This window comes from Triturus cristatus, chromosome 5_2 (assembly GCF_964204655.1).
Source record: "Triturus cristatus chromosome 5_2, aTriCri1.1, whole genome shotgun sequence".
Lineage (NCBI taxonomy): Eukaryota > Metazoa > Chordata > Amphibia > Caudata > Salamandridae > Triturus > Triturus cristatus.
In genome coordinates, this window is record NC_140588.1 from 410,253,368 (window position 1) to 410,271,426 (window position 18,059).

The window sequence follows — 18,059 nt, forward strand, 5'->3', positions numbered from 1 at the left end:
CCCATGAAGGGAACAGGGTATTAAAGATCATCCCATGAAGGGACCAGTGCATCAAAGACCATCCCATGAAGGGACCAGTGCATCAAAACCCATCCCATGAAGGGACCAGTGCATCAAAGATCATCCCATGGAGGGACCAGTGCATCAAAGATCATCCCATGGAGGGACCAGTGCATCAAAGATCATCCCATGGAGGGACCAGTGCATCAAAGATCATCCCATGGAGGGACCAGTGCATCAAAGATCATCCCATGGAGGGACCAGTGCATCAAAGATCATCCCATGGAGGGACCAGTGCATCAAAGATCATCCAATGGAGGGACCAGTGCATCACAGCTATCAGATTAGAGAGCTGTGCAAGATCATCCCGAGAAGGAACCAGTGCATAAAAGACCATCCCATGAAGGGACCAGGGCCTCAGCGATCCCATGAAGGGACCAGTGCCTCAGAGATCATCCCGTGAAGGGACCAGTGCCTCAGAGATCATCCCGTGAAGGGACCAGTGCATCAGAGATCATCCCATGAAGGGACCAGTGCATCAGAGATCATCCCATGAAGGGACCAGTGCATCAGAGATCATCCCATGAAGGGACCAGTGCATCAGAGATCATCCCATGAAGGGACCAGTGCATCAGAGATCATCCCATGAAGGGACCAGTGCATCAAAGACCATCCCAAGAAGGGACCAGGGCCTCAGCGATCCCATGAAGGGACCAGTGTGTCAAAGATCATCCCATGAAGGGACCAGTGCATCAAAGATCATCTCATGAAGGGACCAGTGCATCAAAGATCATCCCATGAAGGGACTAGTGCAAAGATCCCATGAAGGGACTAGTGCAAAGATCCCATGAAGGGACCAGTGCATCAAAGATCATCCCATGAAGGGACCATTAGTGCATCAAAGATCATCCCATGAAGGGACCATTAGTGCATCAAAGATCATCCCATGAAGGGACCAGTGCGTCAAAGATCATCCCATGAAGGGACCAGTGCGTCAAAGATCATCCCATGAAGGGACCAGTGCGTCAAAGATCATCCCATGAAGGGACCAGTGCGTCAAAGATCATCCCATGAAGGGACCAGTGCGTCAAAGATCATCCCATGAAGGGACCAGTGCGTCAAAGATCATCCCATGAAGGGACCAGTGCGTCAAAGATCATCCCATGAAGGGACCAGTGCATCACAGCACTAAGATAAAAGGTATGCAAGTTCATCCCGTGAAGGAACCAGTGCAAAGATCATTCCGTGAAGGGACCGGTGCATCAAAGATCATCCCGTGAAGGGACCGGTGCATCAAAGATCATCCCGTGAAGGGACCGGTGCATCAAAGATCATCCCGTGAAGGGACCAGTTCATCAAAGATCATCCCGTGAAGGGACCAGTTCATCAAAGATCATCCTGTGAAGGGACCAGTTCATCAAAGATCATCCCGTGAAGGGACCAGTGCATCAGAGCACTGAGATTAGAGGTATGCAAGACCATCCCATGAAGGGACCAGGGCATCAGAGATCATCCCATGAAGGGGCCACTGCATCAGAGATCATCCCATGAAGGGGCCAGTGCATCAGAGATCATCCCATGAAGGGGCCAGTGCATCAGAGATCATCCCATTAGGGGACCAGTGCATCAGAGATCATCCCATTAGGGGACCAGTGCATCAGAGACCATCCCATTAGGGGACCAGTGCATCAAAGATCATCCCATGAAGGGAACAGTGCATCAAAGATCATCCCATGAAGGGAACAGTGCATCACAGCACTCAGATTAGAGGTATGCAAGATCATCCCATGAAGGGACAAGTGCATCAGAGATCATCCCGTGAAGGGACCAGTGCATCAGAGATCATCCCGTGAAGGGACCAGTGCTTCAGAGATCATCCCGTGAAGGGACCAGTGCTTCAGAGATCATCCCGTGAAGGGACCAGTGCTTCAGAGATCATCCCGTGAAGGGACCAGTGCTTCAGAGATCATCCCGTGAAGGGACCAGTGCTTCAGAGATCATCCCGTGAAGGGACCAGTGCTTCAGAGATCATCCCGTGAAGGGACCAGTGCTTCAGAGATCATCCCGTGAAGGGACCAGTGCTTCAGAGATCATCCCGTGAAGGGACCAGTGCTTCAGAGATCATCCCGTGAAGGGACCAGTGCTTCAGAGATCATCCCGTGAAGGGACCAGTGCATCACAGCACTGAGATTAGAGGTATGCAAGACCATCCCATGAAGGGACCAGGGCATCAGAGATCATCCCATGAAGGGGCCACTGCATCAGAGATCATCCCATGAAGGGGCCAGTGCATCAGAGATCATCCCATGAAGGGGCCAGTGCATCAGAGATCATCCCATTAGGGGACCAGTGCATCAGAGATCATCCCATGAAGGGAACAGTGCATCAAAGATCATCCCATGAAGGGAACAGTGCATCACAGCACTCAGATTAGAGGTATGCAAGATCATCCCATGAAGGGACCAGGGCATTAAAGATCATCCCATGAAGGGACCAGGGCATCAGAGATCATCCCATGAAGGGACCAGGGCATCAGAGATCATCCCATGAAGGGACCAGTGCATCAGAGATCATCCCATGAAGGGACCAGTGCATCAGAGATCATCCCATGAAGGGACCATTAGTGCATCAAAGATCATCCCATGAAGGGACCATTAGTGCATCAAAGATCATCCCATGAAGGGACCAGTGCATCAAAGATCATCCCATGAAGGGACCAGTGCATCAAAGATCATCCCATGAAGGGACCAGTGCATCACAGCACTCAGATTAGAGGTATGCAAGATCATCCCATGAAGGGACCAGTGCATCAGAGATCATCCCATGAAGGGACCAGTGCATCAGAGATCATGCCATGAAGGGACCAGTGCATCAGAGATCATTCCATGAAGGGACCAGTGCATCACAGCACTCAGATTAGAGGTATGCAAGATCATCCCATGAAAGGACCAGTGCATCAGAGATCATCCCGTAAAGGGGCCAGTGCATCAGAGATCATCCCGTAAAGGGGCCAGTGCATCAGAGATCATCCCGTAAAGGGGCCAGTGCATCAGAGATCATCCCGTAAAGGGGCCAGTGCATCAGAGATCATCCCGTGAAGGGACCAGTGCATCAGAGATCATCCCGTGAAGGGACCAGTGCATCAGAGATCATCCCGTGAAGGGACCAGTGCATCAGAGATCATCCCGTGAAGGGACCGGTGCATCAGAGATCATCCCGTGAAGGGACCGGTGCATCAGAGATCATCCCGTGAAGGGACCGGTGCATCAGAGATCATCCCGTGAAGGGACCGGTGCATCAGAGATCATCCCGTGAAGGGACCGGTGCATCAGAGATCATCCCGTGAAGGGACCGGTGCATCAGAGATCATCCCGTGAAGGGACCGGTGCATCAGAGATCATCCCGTGAAGGGACCGGTGCATCAGAGATCATCCCGTGAAGGGACCGGTGCATCAGAGATCATCCCGTGAAGGGACCGGTGCATCAGAGATCATCCCGTGAAGGGACCGGTGCATCAGAGATCATCCCGTGAAGGGACCAGTGCATCAGAGATCATCCCGTGAAGGGACCAGTGCATCAGAGATCATCCCGTGAAGGGACCAGTGCATCAGAGATCATCCCGTGAAGGGACCAGTGCATCAGAGATCATCCCGTGAAGGGACCAGTGCATCAGAGATCATCCCGTGAAGGGACCAGTGCATCAGAGATCATCCCGTGAAGGGACCAGTGCATCAGAGATCATCCCGTGAAGGGACCAGTGCATCAGAGATCATCCCGTGAAGGGACCAGTGCAAAGATCATCCCGTGAAGGGACCAGTGCAAAGATCATCCCGTGAAGGGACCAGTGCAAAGATCATCCCGTGAAGGGACCAGTGCAGAGATCATCCCGTGAAGGGACCAGTGCAGAGATCATCCCGTGAAGGGACCAGTGCAGAGATCATCCCGTGAAGGGACCAGTGCAGAGATCATCCCGTGAAGGGACCAGTGCAGAGATCATCCCGTGAAGGGACCAGTGCAGAGATCATCCCGTGAAGGGACCAGTGCAGAGATCATCCCGTGAAGGGACCAGTGCATCAGAGATCATCCCGTGAAGGGACCAGTGCATCAGAGATCATCCCGTGAAGGGACCAGTGCATCAGAGATCATCCCGTGAAGGGACCAGTGCATCAGAGATCATCCCGTGAAGGGACCAGTGCATCAGAGATCATCCCGTGAAGGGACCAGTGCATCAGAGATCATCCCGTGAAGGGACCAGTGCATCAGAGATCATCCCGTGAAGGGGCCAGTGCATCAGAGATCATCCCGTGAAGGGGCCAGTGCATCAGAGATCATCCCGTGAAGGGGCCAGTGCATCAGAGATCATCCCGTGAAGGGGCCAGTGCATCAGAGATCATCCCGTGAAGGGGCCAGTGCATCAGAGATCATCCCGTGAAGGGGCCAGTGCATCAGAGATCATCCCGTGAAGGGGCCAGTGCATCAGAGATCATCCCGTGAAGGGGCCAGTGCATCAGAGATCATCCCGTGAAGGGGCCAGTGCATCAGAGATCATCCCGTGAAGGGACCAGTGCATCAGAGATCATCCCGTGAAGGGACCAGTGCTTCAGAGATCATCCCGTGAAGGGACCAGTGCTTCAGAGATCATCCCGTGAAGGGACCAGTGCTTCAGAGATCATCCCGTGAAGGGACCAGTGCTTCAGAGATCCTCCCGTGAAGGGACCAGTGCTTCAGAGATCATCCCGTGAAGGGACCAGTGCTTCAGAGATCATCCCGTGAAGGGACCAGTGCTTCAGAGATCATCCCGTGAAGGGACCAGTGCTTCAGAGATCATCCCGTGAAGGGACCAGTGCATCAGAGATCATCCCGTGAAGGGACCAGTGCATCAGAGATCATCCCGTGAAGGGACCAGTGCATCACAGCACTCAGATTAGAGGTATGCAAGATAATCCCATGAAGGGACCAGTGCATCAAAGATCATCCCGTGAAGAGACCAGTGCATCAGAGATCATCCCGTGAAGGGACCAGTGCATCAGAGATCATCCCGTGAAGGGACCAGTGCATCAAAGATCATCCCGTGAAGGGACCAGTGCATCAGAGATCATCCCGTGAAGGGACCAGTGCATCAGAGATCATCCCGTGAAGGGACCAGTGCATCAGAGATCATCCCGTGAAGGGACCAGTGCATCAGAGATCATCCCGTGAAGGGACCAGTGCATCAGAGATCATCCCGTGAAGGGACCAGTGCAGAGATCATCCCGTGAAGGGACCAGTGCAGAGATCATCCCGTGAAGGGACCAGTGCAGAGATCATCCCGTGAAGGGACCAGTGCAGAGATCATCCCGTGAAGGGACCAGTGCAGAGATCATCCCGTGAAGGGACCAGTGCAGAGATCATCCCGTGAAGGGACCAGTGCAGAGATCATCCCGTGAAGGGACCAGTGCAGAGATCATCCCGTGAAGGGACCAGTGCAGAGATCATCCCGTGAAGGGACCAGTGCAGAGATCATCCCGTGAAGGGACCAGTGCAGAGATCATCCCGTGAAGGGACCAGTGCAGAGATCATCCCGTGAAGGGACCAGTGCAGAGATCATCCCGTGAAGGGACCAGTGCGTCAAAGATCATCCCATGAAGGGACCAGTGCGTCAAAGATCATCCCATGAAGGGACCAGTGCGTCAAAGATCATCCCATGAAGGGACCAGTGCATCACAGCACTCAGATTAGAGGTATGCAAGATCATCCCATGAAGAGACCAGTGCATCAGAGATCATCCCATGAAGGGACCAGTGCATCAGAGATCATCCCATGAAGGGACCAGTGCATCAGAGATCATCCCATGAAGGGACCAGTGCATCAGAGATCATCCCATGAAGGGACCAGTGCATCAGAGATCATCCCATGAAGGGACCAGTGCATCAAAGACCATCCCAAGAAGGGACCAGGGCCTCAGCGATCCCATGAAGGGACCAGTGTGTCAAAGATCATCCCATGAAGGGACCAGTGCATCAAAGATCATCTCATGAAGGGACCAGTGCATCAAAGATCATCCCATGAAGGGACTAGTGCAAAGATCCCATGAAGGGACCAGTGCATCAAAGATCATCCCATGAAGGGACCATTAGTGCATCAAAGATCATCCCATGAAGGGACCATTAGTGCATCAAAGATCATCCCATGAAGGGACCAGTGCGTCAAAGATCATCCCATGAAGGGACCAGTGCGTCAAAGATCATCCCATGAAGGGACCAGTGCGTCAAAGATCATCCCATGAAGGGACCAGTGCGTCAAAGATCATCCCATGAAGGGACCAGTGCGTCAAAGATCATCCCATGAAGGGACCAGTGCGTCAAAGATCATCCCATGAAGGGACCAGTGCGTCAAAGATCATCCCATGAAGGGACCAGTGCATCACAGCACTAAGATAAAAGGTATGCAAGTTCATCCCGTGAAGGAACCAGTGCAAAGATCATTCCGTGAAGGGACCGGTGCATCAAAGATCATCCCGTGAAGGGACCGGTGCATCAAAGATCATCCCGTGAAGGGACCGGTGCATCAAAGATCATCCCGTGAAGGGACCAGTTCATCAAAGATCATCCCGTGAAGGGACCAGTTCATCAAAGATCATCCTGTGAAGGGACCAGTTCATCAAAGATCATCCCGTGAAGGGACCAGTGCATCAGAGCACTGAGATTAGAGGTATGCAAGACCATCCCATGAAGGGACCAGGGCATCAGAGATCATCCCATGAAGGGGCCACTGCATCAGAGATCATCCCATGAAGGGGCCAGTGCATCAGAGATCATCCCATGAAGGGGCCAGTGCATCAGAGATCATCCCATTAGGGGACCAGTGCATCAGAGATCATCCCATTAGGGGACCAGTGCATCAGAGACCATCCCATTAGGGGACCAGTGCATCAAAGATCATCCCATGAAGGGAACAGTGCATCAAAGATCATCCCATGAAGGGAACAGTGCATCACAGCACTCAGATTAGAGGTATGCAAGATCATCCCATGAAGGGACAAGTGCATCAGAGATCATCCCGTGAAGGGACCAGTGCATCAGAGATCATCCCGTGAAGGGACCAGTGCTTCAGAGATCATCCCGTGAAGGGACCAGTGCTTCAGAGATCATCCCGTGAAGGGACCAGTGCTTCAGAGATCATCCCGTGAAGGGACCAGTGCTTCAGAGATCATCCCGTGAAGGGACCAGTGCTTCAGAGATCATCCCGTGAAGGGACCAGTGCTTCAGAGATCATCCCGTGAAGGGACCAGTGCTTCAGAGATCATCCCGTGAAGGGACCAGTGCTTCAGAGATCATCCCGTGAAGGGACCAGTGCTTCAGAGATCATCCCGTGAAGGGACCAGTGCTTCAGAGATCATCCCGTGAAGGGACCAGTGCATCACAGCACTGAGATTAGAGGTATGCAAGACCATCCCATGAAGGGACCAGGGCATCAGAGATCATCCCATGAAGGGGCCACTGCATCAGAGATCATCCCATGAAGGGGCCAGTGCATCAGAGATCATCCCATGAAGGGGCCAGTGCATCAGAGATCATCCCATTAGGGGACCAGTGCATCAGAGATCATCCCATGAAGGGAACAGTGCATCAAAGATCATCCCATGAAGGGAACAGTGCATCACAGCACTCAGATTAGAGGTATGCAAGATCATCCCATGAAGGGACCAGGGCATTAAAGATCATCCCATGAAGGGACCAGGGCATCAGAGATCATCCCATGAAGGGACCAGGGCATCAGAGATCATCCCATGAAGGGACCAGTGCATCAGAGATCATCCCATGAAGGGACCAGTGCATCAGAGATCATCCCATGAAGGGACCATTAGTGCATCAAAGATCATCCCATGAAGGGACCATTAGTGCATCAAAGATCATCCCATGAAGGGACCAGTGCATCAAAGATCATCCCATGAAGGGACCAGTGCATCAAAGATCATCCCATGAAGGGACCAGTGCATCACAGCACTCAGATTAGAGGTATGCAAGATCATCCCATGAAGGGACCAGTGCATCAGAGATCATCCCATGAAGGGACCAGTGCATCAGAGATCATGCCATGAAGGGACCAGTGCATCAGAGATCATTCCATGAAGGGACCAGTGCATCACAGCACTCAGATTAGAGGTATGCAAGATCATCCCATGAAAGGACCAGTGCATCAGAGATCATCCCGTAAAGGGGCCAGTGCATCAGAGATCATCCCGTAAAGGGGCCAGTGCATCAGAGATCATCCCGTAAAGGGGCCAGTGCATCAGAGATCATCCCGTAAAGGGGCCAGTGCATCAGAGATCATCCCGTGAAGGGGCCAGTGCATCAGAGATCATCCCGTGAAGGGACCAGTGCATCAGAGATCATCCCGTGAAGGGACCGGTGCATCAGAGATCATCCCGTGAAGGGACCGGTGCATCAGAGATCATCCCGTGAAGGGACCGGTGCATCAGAGATCATCCCGTGAAGGGACCGGTGCATCAGAGATCATCCCGTGAAGGGACCGGTGCATCAGAGATCATCCCGTGAAGGGACCGGTGCATCAGAGATCATCCCGTGAAGGGACCGGTGCATCAGAGATCATCCCGTGAAGGGACCGGTGCATCAGAGATCATCCCGTGAAGGGACCGGTGCATCAGAGATCATCCCGTGAAGGGACCGGTGCATCAGAGATCATCCCGTGAAGGGACCGGTGCATCAGAGATCATCCCGTGAAGGGACCGGTGCATCAGAGATCATCCCGTGAAGGGACCAGTGCATCAGAGATCATCCCGTGAAGGGACCAGTGCATCAGAGATCATCCCGTGAAGGGACCAGTGCATCAGAGATCATCCCGTGAAGGGACCAGTGCATCAGAGATCATCCCGTGAAGGGACCAGTGCATCAGAGATCATCCCGTGAAGGGACCAGTGCATCAGAGATCATCCCGTGAAGGGACCAGTGCATCAGAGATCATCCCGTGAAGGGACCAGTGCAAAGATCATCCCGTGAAGGGACCAGTGCAAAGATCATCCCGTGAAGGGACCAGTGCAAAGATCATCCCGTGAAGGGACCAGTGCAGAGATCATCCCGTGAAGGGACCAGTGCAGAGATCATCTCGTGAAGGGACCAGTGCAGAGATCATCCCGTGAAGGGACCAGTGCAGAGATCATCCCGTGAAGGGACCAGTGCAGAGATCATCCCGTGAAGGGACCAGTGCAGAGATCATCCCGTGAAGGGACCAGTGCAGAGATCATCCCGTGAAGGGACCAGTGCATCAGAGATCATCCCGTGAAGGGACCAGTGCATCAGAGATCATCCCGTGAAGGGACCAGTGCATCAGAGATCATCCCGTGAAGGGACCAGTGCATCAGAGATCATCCCGTGAAGGGACCAGTGCATCAGAGATCATCCCGTGAAGGGACCAGTGCATCAGAGATCATCCCGTGAAGGGACCAGTGCATCAGAGATCATCCCGTGAAGGGGCCAGTGCATCAGAGATCATCCCGTGAAGGGGCCAGTGCATCAGAGATCATCCCGTGAAGGGGCCAGTGCATCAGAGATCATCCCGTGAAGGGGCCAGTGCATCAGAGATCATCCCGTGAAGGGGCCAGTGCATCAGAGATCATCCCGTGAAGGGGCCAGTGCATCAGAGATCATCCCGTGAAGGGGCCAGTGCATCAGAGATCATCCCGTGAAGGGGCCAGTGCATCAGAGATCATCCCGTGAAGGGGCCAGTGCATCAGAGATCATCCCGTGAAGGGACCAGTGCATCAGAGATCATCCCGTGAAGGGACCAGTGCTTCAGAGATCATCCCGTGAAGGGACCAGTGCTTCAGAGATCATCCCGTGAAGGGACCAGTGCTTCAGAGATCATCCCGTGAAGGGACCAGTGCTTCAGAGATCCTCCCGTGAAGGGACCAGTGCTTCAGAGATCATCCCGTGAAGGGACCAGTGCTTCAGAGATCATCCCGTGAAGGGACCAGTGCTTCAGAGATCATCCCGTGAAGGGACCAGTGCTTCAGAGATCATCCCGTGAAGGGACCAGTGCTTCAGAGATCATCCCGTGAAGGGACCAGTGCATCAGAGATCATCCCGTGAAGGGACCAGTGCATCAGAGATCATCCCGTGAAGGGACCAGTGCATCACAGCACTCAGATTAGAGGTATGCAAGATAATCCCATGAAGGGACCAGTGCATCAAAGATCATCCCGTGAAGAGACCAGTGCATCAGAGATCATCCCGTGAAGGGACCAGTGCATCAGAGATCATCCCGTGAAGGGACCAGTGCATCAAAGATCATCCCGTGAAGGGACCAGTGCATCAGAGATCATCCCGTGAAGGGACCAGTGCATCAGAGATCATCCCGTGAAGGGACCAGTGCATCAGAGATCATCCCGTGAAGGGACCAGTGCATCAGAGATCATCCCGTGAAGGGACCAGTGCATCAGAGATCATCCCGTGAAGGGACCAGTGCATCAGAGATCATCCCGTGAAGGGACCAGTGCATCAGAGATCATCCCGTGAAGGGACCAGTGCAGAGATCATCCCGTGAAGGGACCAGTGCAGAGATCATCCCGTGAAGGGACCAGTGCAGAGATCATCCCGTGAAGGGACCAGTGCAGAGATCATCCCGTGAAGGGACCAGTGCAGAGATCATCCCGTGAAGGGACCAGTGCAGAGATCATCCCGTGAAGGGACCAGTGCAGAGATCATCCCGTGAAGGGACCAGTGCAGAGATCATCCCGTGAAGGGACCAGTGCAGAGATCATCCCGTGAAGGGACCAGTGCAGAGATCATCCCGTGAAGGGACCAGTGCAGAGATCATCCCGTGAAGGGACCAGTGCAGAGATCATCCCGTGAAGGGACCAGTGCGTCAAAGATCATCCCATGAAGGGACCAGTGCGTCAAAGATCATCCCATGAAGGGACCAGTGCGTCAAAGATCATCCCATGAAGGGACCAGTGCATCACAGCACTCAGATTAGAGGTATGCAAGATCATCCCATGAAGAGACCAGTGCATCAGAGATCATCCCATGAAGGGACCAGTGCATCAGAGATCATCCCATGAAGGGACCAGTGCATCAGAGATCATCCCGTGAAGGGACCAGTGCATCAGAGATCATCCCGTGAAGGGACCAGTGCATCAGAGATCATCCCGTGAAGGGACCGGTGCATCAAAGATCATCCCGTGAAGGGACCGGTGCATCAAAGATCATCCCGTGAAGGGACCAGTTCATCAAAGATCATCCCGTGAAGGGACCAGTTCATCAAAGATCATCCCGTGAAGGGACCAGTTCATCAAAGATCATCCCGTGAAGGGACCAGGGCCTCAGCGATCCCATGAAGGAGCCAGTGCATCAGAGATCATCCCATGAAGGGGCCAGTGCATCAGAGATCATCCCATGAAGGGACCAGGGCATCAGAGATCATCCCATGAAGGGACCAGGGCATCAGAGATCATCCCATGAAGGGACCAGTGCATCCAAGATCATCCCATGAAGGGACCAGTGCATCCAAGATCATCCCATAAAGGACCAGTGCATCAAGATCATCCCATGAAGGGACCAGTGCATCATAGCTCAGATTAGAGGTATGCAAGATGATCCCATGAAGGGACCAGTGCAAAGATGATCTCATGAAGGGACCAGTGCATCAAACATCCCGTGAAGGGACCAGGGCATCAAAGATCATCCCGTGAAGGGACCAGGGCATCAAAGATCAACCCGTGAAGGGACCAGAGCATCAAAGATCATCCCATGAAGGGACCAGAGCATCAAAGATCATCCCATGAAGGGACCAGAGCATCAAAGATCATCCCATGAAGGGACCAGAGCATCAAAGATCATCCCATGAAGGGACCAGTGCATCACAGCACTCAGATTAGAGGTATGCAAGATCATCCCATGAAGAGACCAGTGCATCAGAGATCATCCCATGAAGGGACCAGTGCAAAGATGATCCCATGGAGGGACCAGGGCATTAAAGATTATCCCATGAAGGGACCAGTGCATCAAAGATCATCCCATGAAGGGACCAGTGCATCAAAGATCATCCCATGGAGGGACCAGTGCATCACAGCTCTCAGATTAGAGAGCTGTGCAAGATCATCCCGTGAAGGGACCAGTGCATCAAAGACCATCCCATGAAGGGACCAGTGCATCAGAGATCATCCCATGAAGGGACCAGTGCAAAGATCATGCCATGAAGGGACCAGTGCAAAGATCATGCCATGAAGGGACCAGTGCATCAAAGATCATGCCATGAAGGGACCAGTGCATCAGAGATCATCCCGTGAAGGGACCAGTGCATCAGAGATCATCCCGTGAAGGGACCAGTGCATCAGAGATCATCCCGTGAAGGGACCAGTGCATCAGAGATCATCCCGTGAAGGGACCAGTGCATCAGAGATCATCCCGTGAAGGGACCAGTGCATCAGAGATCATCCCGTGAAGGGACCAGTTCATCACAGCTCAGATTAGAGGTATGCAAGATCATCCCATGAAGGGACCAGTGCATCAGAGATCATCCCATGAAGGGACCAGTGCATCAGAGATCATCCCATGAAGGGACCAGTGCATCAGAGATCATCCCATGAAGGGACCAGTGCATCAGAGATCATCCCATGAAGGGACCAGTGCATCAGAGATCATCCCATGAAGGGACCAGTGCATCAGAGATCATCCCATGAAGGGACCAGTGCATCAGAGATCATCCCATGAAGGGACCAGTGCATCAGAGATCATCCATGAAGGGACCAGTGCATCAAAGCCCATCCCATGAAGGGACCAGTACATCAAAGCCCATCCCATGAAGGGACCAGTGCATCAAAGATCATCCCATGGAGGGACCAGTGCATCAAAGATCATCCCATGGAGGGACCAGTGCATCAAAGATCATCCCATGGAGGGACCAGTGCATCACAGCTCTCAGATTAGAGAGCTGTGCAAGATCATCCCGAGAAGGAACCAGTGCATAAAAGACCATCCCATGAAGGGACCAGGGCCTCAGCGATCGCATGAAGGGACCAGTGCATCAGAGATCATCCCGTGAAGGGACCAGTGCATCAGAGATCATCCCGTGAAGGGACCAGTGCATCACAGCACTCAGATTAGAGGTATGCATGATCATCCCATGAAGGGACCAGTGCATCAAAGACCATCCCAAGAAGGGACCAGGGCCTCAGCGATCCCATGAAGGGACCAGTGTGTCAAAGATCATCCCATGAAGGGACCAGTGCATCAAAGATCATCTCATGAAGGGACCAGTGCATCAAAGATCATCCCATGAAGGGACTAGTGCAAAGATCCCATGAAAGGACCAGTGCATCAGAGATCATCCTATGAAGGGACCAGTGCATCAGAGATCATCCCATGAAGGGACCAGTGCATCAGATCATCCCATGAAGGGAACAGGGTATTAAAGATCATCCCATGAAGGGACCAGTGCATCAAAGCCTATCCCATAAAAGGACCAGTGCATCAAAGCCCATCCCATGAAGGGACCAGTGCATCAAAGCCCATCCCATGAAGGGACCAGTGCAAAGATCATCCCATGGAGGGACCAGTGCATCAATGATCATCCCATGAAGGGACCAGTGCATCAATGATCATCCCATGAAGAGACCAGTGCATCACAGCACTCCGATTAGAGATATGCAAGATCATCCCATGAAGGGAACAGGGTATTAAAGATCATCTCATGAAGGGACCAGTGCATCAAAGACCATCCCATGAAGGGACCAGTGCAAAGATCATCCCATGGAGGGACCAGTGCATCAATGATCATCCCATGAAGGGACCAGTGCATCAATGATCATCCCATGAAGAGACCAGTGCATCACAGCACTCCGATTAGAGATATGCAAGATCATCCCATGAAGGGAACAGGGTATTAAAGATCATCTCATGAAGGGACCAGTGCATCAAAGACCATCCCATGAAGGGACCAGTGCATCAAAGACCATCCCATGAAGGGACCAGTGCATCAAAGACCATCCCATGAAGGGACCAGTGCATCAAAGATCATCCCATGAAGGGACCAGTGCATCAAAGATCATCCCATGAAGGGACCAGTGCATCAAAGACCATCCCGTGAAGGGACCAGTGCATCAGAGATCATCTCGTGAAGGGACCAGTGCAAAGATCATGCCATGAAGGGACCAGTGCAAAGATCATGCCATGAAGGGACCAGTGCATCAAAGATCATCCCATGAAGGGGCCAGTGCATCAAAGATCATCCCATGAAGGGGCCAGTGCATCAGAGATCATCCCATGAAGGGGCCAGTGCATCAGAGATCATCCCATGAAGGGGCCAGTGCATCAGAGATCATCCCATGAAGGGGCCAGTGCATCAGAGATCATATTGGAGGTATGCAAGATCATCCCGTGAAGGGACCAGTGCATCAGAGATCATCCCATGAAGGGACCAGTGCATCAGAGATCATCCCATGAAGGGACCAGTGCATCAGAGATCATCCCATGAAGGGACCAGTGCATCAGAGATCATCCCATGAAGGGACCAGTGCATCAGAGATCATCCCATGAAGGGACCAGTGCATCAGAGATAATCCCAAGTAGGGACCAGTGCATCAGAGATCATCCCATGAAGGGGCCAGTGCATCAGAGATCATCCCATGAAGGGACCAGTGCATCAGAGATCATCCCGTGAAGGGACCAGTGCATCAGAGATCATCCCGTGAAGGGACCAGTGCATCAGAGATCATCCCGTGAAGGGACCAGTGCATCAGAGATCATCCCGTGAAGGGACCAGTGCATCAGAGATCATCCCGTGAAGGGACCAGTGCATCAGAGATCATCCCGTGAAGGGACCAGTGCATCAGAGATCATCCCGTGAAGGGACCAGTGCATCAAAGATCATCCCATGAAGGGACCAGTGCATCAAAGATCATCCCATGAAGGGACCAGTGCATCAAAGATCATCCCATGAAGGGACCAGTGCATCAAAGACCATCCCGTGAAGGGACCAGTGCATCAAAGACCATCCCATGAAGGGACCAGTGCATCAGAGATCATCTCGTGAAGGGACCAGTGAAAAGATCATGCCATGAAGGGACCAGTGCATCAAAGATCATCCCATGAAGGGGCCAGTGCATCAAAGATCATCCCATGAAGGGGCCAGTGCATCAGAGATCATCCCATGAAGGGGCCAGTGCATCAGAGATCATCCCATGAAGGGGCCAGTGCATCAAAGACCATCCCATGAAGGGACCAGTGCATCAGAGATCATCCCGTGAAGGGACCAGTGCAAAGATCATCCCATGAAGGGACCAGTGCAGAGATCATCCCATGAAGGGACCAGTGCAGAGATCATCCCATGAAGGGACCAGTGCAGAGATCATCCCATGAAGGGACAAGTGCATCAGAGATCATCCCATGAAGGGACCAGTGCATCAGAGATCATCCCTTGAAGGGACCAGTGCATCAAGGTCATCCCTTGAAGGGACCAGTGCATCACAGCACTCAGATTAGAGGTATGCAAGATCATCCCATGAAGGGACCAGGGCATTAAAGATCATCCCGTGAAGGGACCAGTGCATCAGAGATCATCCCGTGAAGGGACCAGGGCATCAGAGATCATCCCGTGAAGGGACCAGGGCATCAGAGATCATCCCGTGAAGGGACCAGGGCATCAGAGATCATCCCGTGAAGGGACCAGGGCATCAGAGATCCTCCCGTGAAGGGACCAGGGCATCAGAGATCCTCCCGTGAAGGGACCAGTGCATCAGAGATCCTCCCGTGAAGGGACCAGTGCATCAGAGATCCTCCCGTGAAGGGACCAGTGCATCAGAGATCATCCCGTGAAGGGACCAGTGCATCAGAGATCATCCCGTGAAGGGACCAGTGCATCACAGCACTCAGATTAGAGGTATGCAAGATAATCCCGTGAAGGGACCAGAGCATCAAAGATCATCCCATGAAGGGACCAGAGCATCAAAGATCATCCCATGAAGGGACCAGAGCATCAAAGATCATCCCATGAAGGGACCAGAGCATCAAAGATCATCCCATGAAGGGACCAGTGCATCACAGCACTCAGATTAGAGAGATGCAAGATCATCCCATGAAGAGACCAGTGCATCAGAGATCATCCCATGAAGGGACCAGTGCATCAGAGATCATCCCGTGAAGGGACCAGTGCATCAGAGATCATCCCGTGAAGGGACCAGTGCATCAGAGATCATCCCGTGAAGGGACCAGTGCATCAGAGATCATCCCGTGAAGGGACCAGTGCATCAGAGATCATCCCGTGAAGGGACCAGTGCATCAGAGATCATCCCGTGAAGGGACCAGTGCAGAGATCATCCCGTGAAGGGACCAGTGCAGAGATCATCCCGTGAAGGGACCAGTGCAGAGATCATCCCGTGAAGGGACCAGTGCAGAGATCATCCCGTGAAGGGACCAGTGCAGAGATCATCCCGTGAAGGGACCAGTGCAGAGATCATCCCGTGAAGGGACCAGTGCAGAGATCATCCCGTGAAGGGACCAGTGCAGAGATCATCCCGTGAAGGGACCAGTGCAGAGATCATCCCGTGAAGGGACCAGTGCAGAGATCATCCCGTGAAGGGACCAGTGCAGAGATCATCCCGTGAAGGGACCAGTGCAGAGATCATCCCGTGAAGGGACCAGTGCAGAGATCATCCCGTGAAGGGACCAGTGCAGAGATCATCCCGTGAAGGGACCAGTGCAGAGATCATCCCGTGAAGGGACCAGTCCGTCAAAGATCATCCCATGAAGGGACCAGTGCATCACAGCACTAAGATAAAAGGTATGCAAGTTCATCCCGTGAAGGAACCAGTGCAAAGATCATCCCGTGAAGGGACCGGTGCATCAAAGATCATCCCGTGAAGGGACCAGTTCATCAAAGATCATCCCGTGAAGGGACCAGTTCATCAAAGATCATCCCGTGAAGGGACCAGGGCCTCAGCGATCCCATGAAGGAGCCAGTGCATCAGAGATCATCCCATGAAGGGGCCAGTGCATCAGAGATCATCCCATGAAGGGACCAGGGCATCAGAGATCATCCCATGAAGGGACCAGGGCATCAGAGATCATCCCATGAAGGGACCAGGGCATCCAAGATCATCCCATGAAGGGACCAGTGCATCCAAGATCATCCCATGAAGGGACCAGTGCATCCAAGATCATCCCATGAAGGGACCAGAGCATCAAAGATCATCCCATGAAGGGACCAGTGCATCACAGCACTCAGATTAGATGTATGCAAGATCATCCCATGAAGAGACCAGTGCATCAGAGATCATCCCATGAAGGGACCAGTGCAAAGATGATCCCATGGAGGGACCAGGGCATTAAAGATTATCCCATGAAGGGACCAGGGCATTAAAGATCATCCCATTAAGGGACCAGTGCATCAAAGACCATCCCATGAAGGGACCAGTGCATCAAAGATCATCCCATGGAGGGACCAGTGCATCACAGCTCTCAGATTAGAGAGCTGTGCAAGATCATCCCGTGAAGGGACCAGTGCATCAAAGACCATCCCATGAAGGGACCAGTGCATCAGAGATCATCCCATGAAGGGACCAGTGCATCAGAGATCATGCCATGAAGGGACCAGTGCAAAGATCATGCCATGAAGGGACCAGTGCAAAGATCATGCCATGAAGGGACCAGTGCATCAGAGATCATCCCATGAAGGGACCAGTGCATCAGAGATCATCCCATGAAGGGACCAGTGCATCAGAGATCATCCCATGAAGGGACCAGTGCATCAGAGATCATCCCATGAAGGGACCAGTGCATCAGAGATCATCCCATGAAGGGACCAGTGCATCAGAGATCATCCCATGAAGGGACCAGTGCATCAGAGATCATCCCATGAAGGGACCAGTGCATCAGAGATCATCCCGTGAAGGGACCAGTGCATCAGAGATCATCCCGTGAAGGGACCAGTTCATCACAGCTCAGATTAGAGGTATGCAAGATCATCCCGTGAAGGGACCAGTGCATCAGAGATCATCCCATGAAGGGACCAGTGCATCAGAGATCATCCCATGAAGGGACCAGTGCATCAGAGATCATCCCATG